The following is a 14,076-nucleotide window of genomic DNA, read 5'->3' as shown; positions in this document are numbered from 1 at the left end:
TAGATAATCACTTGATAAATTAGTTTACTGAAGTTCTTTCAATTACAATTGGTATGAATCTGTGGTTTGCTCCACAAATTTCTGAGCATTGTCCAAAGAATAGTCCAGGTCGGTTTATTGTAAATGTTCCTTGGTTTAGTCGGCCCGGCGTTGCGTCAATTTTAACCCCTAATGCAGGTACTGCTCATGAGTGTAGACCGTCTGATGCTCTTGTTAATACTCGTACTTCCGTATTTATTGGTAGAATTGTTCGGTTATCTACATCTAGAAGTGGAAATCCGTCGTTTTCTAGGTCTTGTTCTGTTGTTATATAAGTGTCGAATTCCACATCTATAAAGTCAGAATATTCATATCTTCAGTATCATTGTCGTCCAATTGTTTTAATCGTAATTATTGCGTCTGCTGAATCATCAAGTAAATATAGTAGTCGTAATGATGGGAGTGCAATAAAAATTAGTGTAATTGCTGGTAGTGCTGTTCAGATTGTTTCAATTAAATGTCCGTGAAGTATGTTTCGGTTTGTATAGGCAATGAATAATATGTAACTTAGGGCATAACCTACAATTACTGTAATTAATAATAATACGACCATAGTAAGATCATGGAAGAATGATAGTTCCTCCATTAATGGTGAAGCTCCATCTTGAAGGGATAAATTTGATCATGTTGCCATTAATGAATTTTTCTAATAAAATGTCAGACCTTTATTTGTAGAGCTTAAATCTACTGCACTAATCTGCCATATTAGAATCTAGAAATTAATGGTAGTTCTGAGTAACTGTGTTCTGCAGGTGGATTATTTTGTAGTCATTCTGTTGATCTTCTTAAATTAGCTCTAAATATGATTGCCCAGTTTGTAACCATTCTTTCTCATATAATTACAATGAATATAATGATTCCTACAATTGAAATTGTAGACCCAATTCTTGATACTACATTTCATGATGTATATGCATCTGGATAGTCTGAATATCGTTGTGGTATTCCTGCTAGTCCTAGGAAGTGTTGAGGGAAGAATGTTAAGTTTACTCCAATAAATATAATTGTAAATTGGATTTTAATCATGTATTATTTATAGTTAATCCTGTAAATAATGGGTAGCATTGAATAACACCTCCTATGATTGCGAATACTACTCCTATGGATAACACATAATGGAAGTGAGCTACTACATAATATGTATCATGTAATACGATGTCAAGTGATGAATTTGCTAATACTAATCCTGTTAATCCACCAATTGTGAATAGAAAAATAAATCCTAAAGCTCATAATAGCGGTGGATTGAATTTGAATTTAGTTCCATATATTGTAGCTAATCATCTGAATACCTTAATTCCAGTAGGTACAGTAACAATTATTGTTGCTGATGTAAAGTATGCTCGTGTGTCAACATCTATTCCTACTGTGAATATGTGATGTGCTCATACAATAAATCCTATTAGTCCAATTGATAATATAGCATAAATTATACCTAATGTTCCAAATGATTCAATTTTTCCTCTTTCTTGACATACAATGTGAGAAATAATTCCAAATCCTGGCAGAATTAAAATGTTAACTTCTGGGTGTCCAAAGAATCAGAATAGGTGTTGATATAGAATTGGGTCACCCCCTCCTCCAGGGTCAAAGAATGATGTATTTAAATTTCGATCTGTTAATAGTATAGTAATAGCCCCTGCTAATACTGGAAGCGATAAAAGGAGGAGAAGGGCTGTAATAGCTACAGATCAGACAAATAAAGGTGTTTGATCTAGAGTTATACTTTCTGATCGTATATTAATTGCTGTTGTAATGAAGTTTACTGCACCAAGAATAGATGATACACCTGCTAAGTGAAGTGAAAAAATAGCTAGGTCTACAGATGCCCCCCCATGTGCGATAGCTCCTGCAAGATGAGGGTAAACTGTTCATCCTGTATAAGCACCGTTATCTACTATAGAAGATGTAGGAAGAAGGGTTAGTGAAGGCGGTAGTAATCAAAAACTTATATTATTTATTCGTGGGAACGCTATATCTGGTGCACCAATTATTAATGGTACGAGTCAATTACCAAATCCACCAATTATAATAGGTATTACTATAAAAAAAATTATTACAAATGCGTGGGCTGTAATAATGACATTATAAATTTGGTCATCTCCAATTAGAGATCCTGGTTGACCAAGTTCAGCACGAATAAGTATTCTTATTGATGTTCCTACTATTCCTGCTCATGCTCCAAATAAGAAGTATGAAGTACCAATATCCTTATGGTTTGTTGAGAATAATCATTTTTGCAGTAAGATGGCTGACTTTAAGGTGGTAGACTGTAAATCTACTTATGAGATGTTTCTCTCTTACCATGCTTTAGGCCTTATATTCAATTATGATTCCACACTGCAATTCTAGAGGTGTAAAATTTTACTAAGGCCTAAAAGATTATTCTTTTAATTATAACTTTGAAGGTTATTAGTGTGGGTAACTTAAGTCCTTAGTATAATGAGATTAAGGTTGTTGTTGAGATTAATCCTATTGTTGAAATTATTACTGTTATAGGAAGAATAATTCTTGATTTTTGAGACTTTATTTTTATAGATCATGAATTATCTGTATATGACATAATTAGGGCTGAGAATCTAATACATATATAATAATAAAGTGTAATTGTAGTTAATACAACCACAATTGTCATAATAGTTGTTATGTTATTTTCTATCAATGATTGTAAAACAATTCATTTTGGTAAAAATCCAAGGAATGGTGGTAAACCACCTAGGAATAAAAGTGATAAAAATATTATGAATTTAATTTCAGTTTTTTTATTTCTGGCTGAATAAATTTGGTTTCTACAAAAGAGACTTATTTGCTTAAATAATAAGACCATAATTAATCTTAATAGTGAGTAAATAATATAGTATAGTTCTCAAATGTTTTCTCTAACTGTTAGGGATCTGATTATTCACCCTAAATGTCTAATTGAGGAATATGCTAGAAGTTGTCGCAGAGATGTTTGATTTAAACCACCTATTGCCCCAATAATAATTCTTAGAATGATAATTGTTCAAATGAAAGTTCTTAGTTGAATACAATAAGATAATACCATTATTGGGGCAATTTTTTGCCATGTTATTAGTGTTAAACAGTTATTTCATCTTGAAGCTCATATTACTTCCGGAAAACTGAAATGAAAGGGTGCAACCCCGATCTTTAATAATAATCTAGATCTAATTGTTATTGATGGAATAAATTCTGTATCTCATCCTATTGGATACTTTATTTGAATCACCAAAATTGAAAATAATAGTATTGTCAATGCTATTGCTTGGACAATAAAATATTTAATTCATGATTCATTTATTATTATATTTTTATTTCTTGTTAGGAGCGGAATAAATGAAAGTAAGTTGATCTCAAGTCCTATTCAAACCCCAAATCAAGAGTTTGATGAAATGGACAGGATCGTTCCTATCATTAATGTTGATAGGATGAGAAGTTTTGTAGAGTTGTTGGTCATTAAAAAGGAGAGGATTGATACCTCTATAAATGGGGTATGAACCCATTAGCTTGTTTAGCTTACCTTTTTACATTAAGGTGTATGATGCACGTTAGTATTTGATACTAAAGGAGGTAGTTTAATTCTGTCTTATGTAATTTTTAATGAAGGTAATTTTATTTACTTGATTTACCCTATCAAGGTAACCCTTTAGTCAGGCACTTCATTTATATTTAAGATATAAATTAAAATTTTTTTAAAAAATTTGTTTATGTATTATTTTGGTTATTTCTAATTAATTTATCTCGGTTAGGATAATTTGAATATATATTATATATAAAAAATAATTTATATTAATATGATACATTTAATTAAATTTACATACCTATAATGTTATTTTATAATTATTAAATTATTATTTTAATACATTTATTTACCAGGGATTATAGCTACTTATGTTATTAGCTTAAAATAGGTTATTATATTATAAATTATATAATAATATGTAAATTAATATTAAATATAATTATAAATGGAAATAATAAATATAATCAATATTATTAAATATAAAATTTTATGTTAATATAAATAATTATATTAATTATAATAATATAATTTAATATATTTTCTATAATTAGATTATTTAACTAATTAATATTTAAGTTAACTTAATATAGAGTTAATTTTATATTAATACCATATTACATTAATTTACATAAATACAAACTATATTTATGATATTATTTATTCTTCCTTTATTATTAGTGAAAAGAAAGAAAGAATATAATACATGTTACATATTAATCTTTATTTATATATAATAGAGAAGTTGTTGTGGTCATTCGAGGGTGCGTATCTTTTTTTTGTCTTTTATTGTGTTTTTTTCTTTTTTTCCTTTAAATATTTGAATCTTTTATTTTTTCTTATTTTTATAAATTTTAAATTTCTTATTTTGTTTCCAAAAGTTTTATTCTTGCTTATTTATTCACTTTTTCTTTGTATTATATGTAAGTTTTGTTAAACTAAATGTTATATTTTGCAGTAATTTGATTTAATTATCAAGTGATTTTGGATTTAGCAATTGATTTAGTATCGGCATAATTCGTGCCAGCAGCCGAGGTTATACGATTGATACAAGTGAATATTATTGGTTAAAATAGTTGTTTATATTTTTAGGGTTAAAATATAAATTTGTAAGGTGAAATGTTAAAATTTATTTATAGCTCTTTTTATGAATCTGTGAAATTTGAATAATAAATTAGGATTAGATACCCTATTATTTTAAATGTTAATTATATTTACCAGGGTACTATTAGTTAGGGCTTTAAACCCAAAGAATTTGGCGGTATCTCATTCCATTCAGAGGAACCTACCCCGTGATTGATAATACACGATTTACTCTACTTAATTTATTTGTTTGTATATCTCCGTTATCAGAGGATCTTTTTAGAGTTATAATTCTCAAGATTTATAATTATAAAATATTTCAGGTCAAGGTGCTGCTTATAGTTAAGAGGAGGAGGGTTACAATAGATTTTTGTTCATAACGGATTTGATGGTGAAATACTATTAATGAAGGTGGATTTGATAGTAATTTAATTTATTTAATTTAACTGATATTGGCTCTGAGGTATGTACACATCGCCCATCGCGCTCATTATTGATTATTCTATTTTATTATCTTAATTTAGCTTCAATTTAGATGAGATAAGTCGTAACATAGTAGGTGTACTGGAAAGTGTATCTAGGAAGAGTTTCAAGATATAACTTATTAGTAAAGTGTTTCATTTACACTGAAAATTTTTCTGTGCAAATCAGGATATCTTAATTATTTATTTTATTATATTTATTTTTTGTTTATTTAATTATATAATAAAAATAATTTTGTCGAATTTTGTCTTGGTATATTTTGTAGAATTGATTTTTTATATTATAGTTTATTGGTAATGTAATTGATTTATGAAATATTATTTTAAATTATTAAAAGTAGATTTTATTTATTGTACCTCTTGTATCTGGGTTCATCAAAATTTTAGTATTTACTTTACTTGTCTCGATATGGGTTGATTCATAAATAATTTATAGTTAATGTATCATAATTATTATTAAATTATTTATAGAAATGAGATGTTAATCGTTTCCCAAGATATCTAGTTTCTTAAGAAAAAATTTAATTTTTTGAAGTTAATTGTTTTTATTTAATTTTTTAGGTATAAATATTAACTTATTTATTCTTTAAGGGATAAGCTTTGAAGTTAATAACCTATAATTTGTTGTATAAAATGTAATAGTAAGCTTTCATCCAGCTATCTCTAAGATTACGTTTTAGTTCCTTATTTTTAATTTTGATTTTATAATTATTTTAGGTTTTTTATTAAGATTATCAATTTAATTTTAAAATTTTTGAAATAATGATAGAATTATTATATTTATTTGTATATAATTTTTACCTTACGAATTTATTATAAGGAACTAGGCAAAATTGATTTCCGCCTGTATATCAAAAACATGTCCTCTTGAAAATACTTTGAGGTCTGGCCTGCTCACTGAGCAGATTTTTAAAGAGCCGCGGTAATTTGACTGTGCAAAGGTAGCATAATCATTAGTCTCTTAATTAGTAGCTGGAATGAATGGATTGACGAGAAATCAACTGTCTCTCAATAAATTTTTGAATTTAACTTTTGAGTCAAATGGCTTAAATTTTTCTTTAGGACGAGAATAACCTATAGAGCTAAATATTTTATTTTTATATAGCTTTTTGTTTGTCTTTCTATATTAAATGATAATGTTTTGTTGAGGTGACATGAAGAATAAATAAACTCTTCATTATTATATCATTTATTTATGTTTGTTGTTTTGATCCATAACTTATTATCATAAGATTAAGTTACCTTAGGGATAACAGCGTAATTGTTTTTGAGAGCTCATATCGACAAAGCAGATTGCGACCTCGATGTTGGATTAAGAAAAATTTTGGGTGCAGTAGCCCAGTAATTAGGTCTCTTCGACCTTTAAATTCTTACATGATCTGAGTTCAGACCGGCGTGAGCCACATCGGTTTCTATCCTAAGATTATTAATTCATATTAGTACAAAAGGACCATATGGTTGAAATATTTTTTATTTTATTGATTAATACTAATTAAATTACTATTTTGACAGATTAATGTGTTGAATTTAGAATTCATTTATGTAGATTTTTTCTTCAAATAGTATTGATACTTTATGATTTATTAATGTTTATTTTGAATTTTCTTTTATTAGTTATTTGTGATTTAATTAGTGTTGCTTTTTTAACTTTATTAGAGCGTAAGGTTTTAGGTTACATTCAAATTCGAAAGGGTCCAAATAAGTTAGGTTTTGTTGGAATTCCTCAACCCTTTAGTGATGCTATCAAGTTAATTTGTAAGGAGCAGCCAATTCCTAATATATCTAATTATTTACTTTATTACTTTTCTCCTGTTTTTAATTTAATAATTTCCTTGGCTGTTTGAGTGATTTTCCCTTACTTAACTTATATGTGTTCTTTTTCTTATGGATTTTTGTTTTTTTTTATGTTGTACTAGATTAGGTGTTTGTACTGTTATAATTGCTGGTTGGTCTTCTAATTCAAATTATTCTTTACTAGGTTCTCTTCGTTCTGTTGCTCAAACAATTTCATACGAAGTTAGTTTGGCTTTAATTTTATTTTCTTTTATTGTTTTAATTGGTAGTTTTAACATGTTTGATTTTATAAATTATCAGCTTTATTGTTGATTTATTATTATTTCTTTTCCTTTAGCTTTAGCTTCTTTTGCTTCTTGTTTAGCTGAGACTAACTGTACTCCTTTTGACTTTGTGGAAGGTGCATCTGAGTTAGTTTCAGGTTTTAATATTGAATATGGTGCAGGTGGTTTTACTTTAATTTTTTTAGCTGAGTATACTTGAATTGTTTTTATAAGAATATTATTAGCTTTAATTTATTTAGGTGGTGACTTTTATTCTTTTATATTTTTTATTAAGCTTGCTGTTATGTCCTTTGGTTTTATTTGAGTTCGTGGGACATTACCACGTTTTCGTAATGATAAGTTAATGTACTTAGCTTGAAAAAGTTTTTTGCCATTATCTTTAAATATTTTTATTTTCTTTGTTGGTTTAAAGATTTTATTTATTTCATTTATTTAGTGAAATTTTTTAAGAAAAGTTAATAGAAGAGTTAAACTTCTAGTTTTATGTTTTCAAAACATATGCTGTTCCTAAGCTAATTAACTTATTATTCCTTAATTAGTTTATCTCATGCGTTTGCAACATGTACATTAATTAAGAAGTATGTAAAGTAGATAATTGTTAAGATTTGTCCTGTTAAAATGTAAGGTTCTTCAACAGGTCGTTTTCCAATTCATGTTAATAAGCATACAACAACTACTATAATTCGGAATAAAATCTGATTGATAGGATAGAATTGAATACCTCGGAATAGTGTATTATTATAAAATGGTAAAATTATTAAGATTCTAATTGATAAGCATAATGCCATAACACCTCCTAGTATATTAGGGATTGATCGTAGAATTGCGTATGCAAATAAGAAATATCATTCTGGTTGAATATGGACGGGGGTTACTAACGGGTTGGCAGGTACAAAATTTTCTGGATCTCCCAGGAGGTAAGGATTAATCAAGCACAGTATAATTAATTATGATGTTATTAATACAAATGTAATAGAGTCCTTGAAAGTAAAGTATGGGTGAAATGGGATTTTTTCAATATCTCCGTTTAGGCGTAAGGGGTTATTAGAACCTGTTTGGTGGAGGAAGAATAAATGAATTGCTGCCATTGCAGCAATAATAAACGGTAGTACAAAATGGAATGTAAAGAATCGATTTAATGTTACATTATCAACAGCAAACCCTCCTCATACTCATTGAACGAAATCTGTTCCTAAATACGGAATTGCTGAAAATAAATTAGTAATTACTGTCGCACCTCAGAATGATATTTGACCTCAAGGTAAAACGTATCCTATAAATGCAGTTGCTATAACTAAGAATAGGATTACTGTACCAATTATTCAGGTGTGTATGTATATGTAAGATCCATAGTAAATTCCTCGTCCGACATGTAAATAAATACAAATAAAAAATATAGGAGATCCATTTGCATGTAAGGTTCGAATAATTCAGCCTTATTTACGTCTCGGCAGATGTGAACTACACTACTAAATGCTATTTCAATATTGATGTATAATGTATAGCTAAAAATAGTCCAGTTACAATTTGAATTACCAAACATAACCCTAGTAGGGACCCAAAATTCCATTAAAATGAAATATTTTTTGGTGCAGGTAAATCAACTAAAGAGTTATTAATGATTTTAATTAAAGGATGTCTCAATCGTAAGGGTTTATTCATTATTAAATTATCTTATTTTACGAATAGGCCCCTGGTTAATGTTGGTGATTTTAACAACTGCTAATAGTGCTAAAAATAAATAAATTATTATTATTATTGTGAAAATGAATGTTGGTCTATTATATATCTTTTCTAAAGATATTGTTTTTCTTTATAATTGATTGAATTATCAATATTTATAGTTTCAGTATTTTTGAAAAAGTCTATAAATATTGTTATAACTAAAATAATTAATGTTGATATGATAAATATTCATATTGTTAAGGTAATAATTATCGTAATTGATTTAGGTTGAAATATTTCGTTTGATGCAATTCTCGTAATATAAATAAATAGAACTAATATACCACGAAGAAACGTTAAAAAAAAAAATATGATATTCAATATCTTTCCATTATTGTTCCTGTTATTAGTCCAACTAGAAACGTTTGTAGGATAATGAAAAGCATTATTGATATTGGGTGTCTTAATTTAATGAAATTAATATTTATTACATTTGATAGCGATATAATTATTATTTTGATCATTTCAGGGGTTAGTTTATTAAAAATATCGGTTTTGGGGACCGATGATGGAAAGCTTTTCAACCTCTGGAGTTTTAAAAGTGGGGGCTGGACTTATTTCCGGTTTACAAGACTGGCATTATTTGTAAACTATTAAAACTAATGTTTATATTCTCTGCCTTTACTTCTTTATTGATTTATTTTGCTGGTGTTTATGTTTTTTCTTCTAAACGTAAGCATTTATTAATGGTTCTTTTGAGATTAGAATATATTGTTCTTTCTTTATTTATATTGGTTATTGTTTTTCTTATTGAGTTTGATTATGAGTATTTTTTTCCTGTTATTTTTTGGTTTTTTCTATTTGTAAATTTGCTTTAGGTCTTTCTATTTTGGTTTCAATAATTCGTTCTCATGGGAATGATTCTTTTAATTCTTTTGGTTTATCTTTATGTTAAAGTATTTATTTATAACTAGTTTTTTGATCCCTCTTTGTTTGGTCAATAATTGTTGATGGTTGGTTCATACTTTAATGTTTCTGTCTAGTTTTGTTTTTATGATTTGTGTTTATTCATTTGCAGATTTGAATATGATAACATATTATTTAAGTATTGGTTATTTTTCTTTTAGTTTGAGTCTGCTTAGTTTTTGAATTTGTTCCGTAATAATTACTGCTAGAGGTTCAGTTTATTTAAGTTCTTATCATTCTAATTTTTTTGTCTTTATAGTCTTAATTTTAATGATTATGCTTTATTGTTCGTTTGCTAGATTGAGTCTTCTTTCTTTTTATATATTTTTTGAGGCTAGATTGGTTCCTACTCTACTTTTGATTTTGGGTTGAGGCTATCAACCTGAACGGTTGCAGGCTGGTGTTTATTAAATTTTTTATACTCTGGTTGCTAGATTGCCTTTATTATTAGTGTTATTTAAGGTTTATGATTTTTCTAAAACTTTATATTTTCCTTTATTGGTTGATTTTGGTTCTTATTATTTTATATTTTATGTGTTTATAATTCTTGCTTTTTAGTTAAGATGCCGATATTTTTGGTTCATTTGTGGCTTCCTAAGGCCCATGTTGAGGCCTCTATTTCAGGTAGAATGATTCTTGCTGGTGTTTTATTAAATTTAGGTGGTTACAGTATTTTTCGTATTATGAAGCTTATTTCTTATTTGGGTTTAAAGTTTAATTATTTTTGATTGTCTTTAGGTTTATCTGGTGGGGTTATTGTTAGATTTATTTGTTTTCGTCATGTTGATTTAAAGTCTTTAATTGCATATTCTTCTGTTGCTCATATAAGAATGGTTATTGGAGGATTGATAACTATGAATTGATGAGGGTGTATGGGTTCTCTTTCTTTAATGATTGGCCATGGTTTGTGTTCTTCTGGTTTATTTTGTTTATCTAATATTATTTACGAGCGTTTAGGTAGACGATGATTATTAATTAACAAGGGTACAATTAATTTGATACCAAGAATGGCTTTATGATGATTCCATTTGAGATCTTCTTATATAGCTGCTCCTCCTTTTTTAAATTTGGTAGGTGAACTTAGATTATTAAATAGAATTATATCTTGATCTTCTTTTAGATTTTTTTGCTTAAATTTTTTTGTCTTTTTTTAGAGCTGTTTATACTTTATATATGTATTCTTATTCTCAGCATGGTAATTGTTATTCTGGTGTTTATACTTGTTCTCTTGGTTATTTTCGTGAATCTCATCTTTTAGTTTTACATTGATGGCCTTTAAATATTCTTTGTTTAAAGGGAGAATATTTTTTTTGTTTAGGTTGCTTAAGTATTTTAATTAAAAATGTTGTTTTGTGTAATCAATGATATTAATTTCTCATCTTAGGCCATGAATTTGTTTTCTATTTGTTCTTTGAGTTTTTGTCTTTATTTTTTTCTACAACTATAATTTTTGTTTTGGGTATTTATTATTTAATAATTGATTATAGAGTTTTTGTTGAATGAGAACTTTTCAATTTAAATTGTTCTATGGTTGTTATGACTTTAATTTTGGATTGAATGTCTCTTATTTTTATGTCTTTTGTTATGTATATTTCTTCTTTGGTTATTTATTATAGAGAGGATTATATGTCAGGAGAAAAAATATAAATCGTTTTATTATTATTGTTTTAATATTTATTCTTTCTCTAGGTTTTTTAATTATCAGTCCTAATTTCATTACAATTTTATTGGGATGGGATGGTTTAGGTTTAGTTTCTTATTGTTTAGTTATTTATTATCAAAATGTGAAATCTTATAGAGCGGGTATGTTAACTGCACTTTCTAATCATATTGATGATGTTGCTATTTTAATTTCTATTGCTTGAATATTGAATTTTGGTGGTTGAAATTATATTTTTTATTATGATTATATTTCTAATTCTTTTGAAATAAAGCTTGTTACTATATTAATTGTTTTAGCAGCTATAACTAAAAGAGTTCTAATTCCCTTTTCTTCTTGACTTCCTGCTGCTATGGCTGCCCCTACTCCTGTTTCTGCTTTGGTTCATTCTTCTACTCTTGTTACTGCTGGGGTTTATTTACAAATTCGTTTCAGACCAATATTAGATACTTATAATTGTGGTTGATTCTTACTTTTAATTGGTTGTATAACTATGTTCATGGCGGGTTATTATTATTAGGTTATTATTCATCCAAATCATTTGAGTATGGTTGAGGTGAATTATTTGGTGGTCAAGGTTTGTATAGACTATTTATTTATTTAATTAGTTATATACAAGGTTGATATGATTCTAATTTTAAGATTTATCTTATAACTTTTATTTTTTGAATATTTATTTTGGTGGTTTCATTTCAAGAAAATTATTGCTCTTCCTACTTTAAGACAACTTGGTTTAATAATAAGAATTTTGGCTATGGGTTATCCAAAACTTGCATTTTTCATTTATTGGCTCATGCTTTATTTAAGGCTTTATTGTTTATGTGTGCAGGTTCAATAATTCATAATTTAAAGGATTCTCAGGATATTCGCTTTATAGCTTCAATTGTTAATTTTATGCCTTTAACTTCAGTTTGTTTTTATGTTTCTAGTTTGTCTTTGTGTGGTATACCATTTTTAGCAGGTTTTTATTCAAAGGATTTAATTCTTGAAATGGTTTGTTTAAGATGAATTAATTGTTTTTTTTTCTTTATTTCTTTTCTACTGGTTTCACTGCTTCTTATTCTTTTCGTCTTTTCTATTATTCAATATCTGGTGATAATAACTTTTATTCAAGATTTTCTTTTGATGATAAGGGTTGTTATATTTCTTTTGGTATAATTGGTTTATTGTTTGTTGCTGTTTTTGGTGGTAGTCTTTTGTCTTGGTTAATTTTTCCTGTTCCTCATGTAATTGCCTTGCATTATTATTTAAAGTTTTTAACTATTACTGTAGTTGTTTTGGGTGCTTATTTGGGTTATCTTATTTCTAATTTTGTTTTTTCTCAAAATTTATTTTCTTTAAGTAAACTTTCTTTTGTCAGATTTGCTGGTTCAATGTGGTTTATACCTTTTATTTCGACTAAGTTTATTAGATAGTTTCCTTTAAAATTGGGTTATTATTCATCTAAATCATTTGATTATGGTTGAGGTGAATTATTTGGTGGTCAAGGTTTGTATAGACTATTTATTTATTTAATTAGTTATATACAAGGTTCATATGATTCTAATTTTAAGATTTATCTTTTAACTTTTATTTTTTGAGTATTTATTTTGGTGGTATTATTTTTCGTTAATTAAAATAGCTTATAATTAGAGCGTGACACTGAAGATGTTAAGGAAGTATTTTTACTTTTAGGTATTTATAAATATACATATATTATTTTTACAGTGAAAATGTAATGTTTTATATAAACGATATAAATTTTAGAAATGTTAATGAAGTTTAACCGCTAATATAAAAAGTTTGCAGCTTTCATATTGGCTTTACATTTCCTTAATTGGAACTTTATAGTTCAATTATATTATTAACAGTAATACGTCTCTTTTTGGCTTCAATTAATAAGAATAAGGGTATTTTATTTACCAACCTTCCAGGTCGAAACTGACTGCAATACTTCGCTTCTTATTCTATTTAAGGTTGATTGATTATATCAATACTTTTTGAACGCAACCCAAATGTTATGTTTAACTACAACCCTTTATTCTGCTCATTGTAAGGCTCCTTGATTTCATTCATGGTACAGTCCACCTAATAATACTATAATAAAAAATATTGTTGATACTGTTCAGGTTATAATGTCTGAAGTTTTAAAAATAATTACAATTGGGAGGTTTAGTGCGATTTCTACATCAAAAATTAAGAAAATTACTGCAATTGAGAAGAATCGAAATGAGAATGGTATTCGTGCTGATATTTTTGGGTCAAATCCACACTCAAATGGTGATCTTTTTTCTCGGTCATTAATTAATTTTTTGATAATGTTGTTGCAAGGATTATTACAATTATCAGAATTATAGATCTAATAAAGATTCTTGTAGATAAAATTAGGATTGTTTTTCTTGATTTATATCAAGCTTTTTGATTGGAAGTCAAATGTACTATTTATACTAGAAAAACAATTATCTACTTCATCAATAAATAGAAATGTATAAGAATAATCATACTACGTCTACAAAGTGTCAGTATCATGCTGCTGCTTCAAATCCAAAGTGGTGTCTTGGTGAGAATTGGTTCATTGAATGTCGAAGTAGACATGTTGATACG

Source organism: Schistocerca serialis, chromosome 3, assembly GCF_023864345.2.
Source record: "Schistocerca serialis cubense isolate TAMUIC-IGC-003099 chromosome 3, iqSchSeri2.2, whole genome shotgun sequence".
Taxonomy (NCBI): domain Eukaryota; kingdom Metazoa; phylum Arthropoda; class Insecta; order Orthoptera; family Acrididae; genus Schistocerca; species Schistocerca serialis.
Note: the sequence above shows the minus strand (reverse complement) of the source record.